This window comes from Ylistrum balloti, unplaced genomic scaffold, assembly GCF_031769215.1.
Source record: "Ylistrum balloti isolate Yb309-2 unplaced genomic scaffold, AGI_CSIRO_Ybal_v1 Utg371260, whole genome shotgun sequence".
Lineage (NCBI taxonomy): Eukaryota > Metazoa > Mollusca > Bivalvia > Pectinida > Pectinidae > Ylistrum > Ylistrum balloti.
In genome coordinates, this window is record NW_026782679.1 from 262,687 (window position 1) to 265,515 (window position 2,829).

Genomic DNA, 2,829 nt, shown 5'->3' on the forward strand with positions numbered 1-2,829 from the left:
AATGTAATAGATTTATTTCAAACAATAACAGTAAAAATTCGTTTCAAACAAAAAGTCACAAATGCGTTTATAGTATCATGACATAGCTAAGTATATTACTAATTTTCTTGTAATAAATTATGTTGACATTTTACTTTCATGTAAGTGTTTCTGAAATAATGCCTTCAATTGTAAAAGATATATTGAACTTTAGACCTGAACACAAAATATTACTAATAAAAACAACAAGTAATAACACTCACAATGATTAATGGGTAGCTGTGAATTATATATAGCCGAGTCACCTCATGCCAAGACACATTTACATACCCTGATCGATAAGTACAACTACGTGTTCGAAGTATTGTACTCAACTGAAATCAATTTTGTACTTTAATCTGCGCTCGTTGACATGCCAATATCAAATCTGGTTTATTTCACTGACAAACATCTACCTTAATGACAGGGCTTGATAGATTTGCACTGAATGAACTTATAGTTTTATAATACAAGCAGTAAATTCTTATTTCAGAATTTAGATAATAACATTTTTAAATGTTGCTTGAACTTCATTTGTCGCTGTGTTTGATTGTTTATCGGTAAAGGAAGAAATATCAAACTTGACACTTTAATTGAATATAATAACCTTGAACCGGAAACACACCATTCGAATCGACATTATGTACAGTCGGCGTTCAGTCACAAGTGAAATAGTCAATGTCATTTCTCTCCATTCAAGTTTTCCCCCCAAGACATTTTACGGAATGATTTACAAATTTTGTAGAGTCATCCTCTTTTGTAGCCGACATTTACACTTGACAGGTAAAATGGAATCACTGTGTTGCATTCATGATCGCTATCATACATAAATACGTAAGTGTAATTTGTTGACATTGTATGTTTATTTGTAAAGAGAAGAGTTATATTTTTATTTCTTTATTTGAAAAATAAAACTTCACATGGAGCAGACTTACCAGTGTCGAGGTGTTTTAAATTCGTGTGAGAATGTGGTACTAATCGTGATTTCGGTTCCAGTAAAATAGTTCTTAGAAAAAAATGTCCAGATTTAAAACAAAAGCGTGATTCACGGTTTTAAATTAACGAATTGTTTCACACGAAAATCGTTTAATACGTAGTCATACTGATCTTGTTAACCATGTCTTCACATAAGTAATTTGATATATTACGAAATTACAAAATAACGACATTGAAAAAAGTCCACCAAATCAATATACTTCAATAATTACGATAATACATAAAGATCTTCTGGTGATATACACAAGGCGCAATGTTTGAACTTTCGCTTTGGCGGCTAAACATAATCAATCAGCACCTATTAAGATCAGTAATTATACAATCCAACTTATAACCTATTGCCACTTTCATTTGAATTTTATTTTATTTATTTTGATTGAGCACATTGTGAAGTGGGTGCCACATCTAGTCAAGATAAGTCCTTGATCTCATTTATACGAATGTTAAGTATAGACAAAACAGGAGAAACAAAATTCGACATCGACATATACCATTACTTTCTTCTGCCAACAGTAAGGCATTATTTGATAAATACAAAATACGAGTGTTCTACACGAAATTGTATAGATTTGGTGAGAATCTGCGTAGGAGATAGAGACGATTGAATATCAAAATGCAACATAAATGCACTCACTTCTGAGTCTCTCCTTCCGTCCAGACAGGGTAATCAAGCTCATATTGTTCGAAAAGTGCACAAAAGACACAACTATTGCACACTTTTGAATACAAACTTATAGTTATAGTTAGAGTCAAATAACTAGTTAAAAAATCTCCTTCTATGACTCTTTAGTGATTGTAATTGAAAACAAGGAAACAAAACCACTGAGAAAAATTCAATTTAGTTGGAATGAATGTCAAAAACAATACTATAGGTAGATGCACTACCCTCAAATTAACATCACATAGTATTTTGTGATATTGCACAAAATGACATAACTCCAACTAAAAGTGTTAACTGACAACAATGAATTTTCGAAAATACACCACTTTTCATTTGTCCTATTTTTTCACTATCATTATCATTCTGTTTGTACACATATCCCTTATTATATACTAAACTAAAGATGATAAACCCTTCTACATAATCACAATCCAAAATTGAATTCCATAAAAAGTACGGCAAATTATGAACAAAAACAAAGAGATAGGAGACTCCTGAAAAAGTACAAAGAGAATAAGACCCAGGTGTTCTGGAACATGGATATGAGGTTTTGAAAACTCTCTTATAAGTACTGTCGACCAATTAGGGCCACGTTAATACGTTGATAAGCTAAGGCACATGTAAGGGTGCAACAAGTTCGTTCCCATTAAGTCACGGAATCCTAATTAAAAGTCAAAGTCGATGAAACAAGAGCAAATATAAACAAAAAATAACAATAAGGTGACCAATTAAAAGAGAACAATGACGATATAACCAGGTGATCTAAGATGGAAAAGATTTCTGTCATAGATGGCGAGAAACATATAAATGTTGATATAAATGTTAATATTGGTAGATAGAAGTGATAATGTCTGGTTCTGAAATGAGGACTTTGCTTACAACAAGTGAACCACCAGGCATGCTAGTGGGCACCAAACACGTCCAACTTCATGTCACATAGAATAGAAATGGAATATTTCTCAATGAGATCTTAGTGATGACAATAAAACTTCTCCATAACCTTGATTATCATCTATCAACACCTAAAAGATGTAACTTATTCGTAAAACACATGTCATTACGTAAAGCGAAGGAAAAATAACTAAATGATGTTACGATAATGTCAAAAATTGGTTGTCAACGTAATAACTCTGAAAGCATGCTTGGCTTTTATT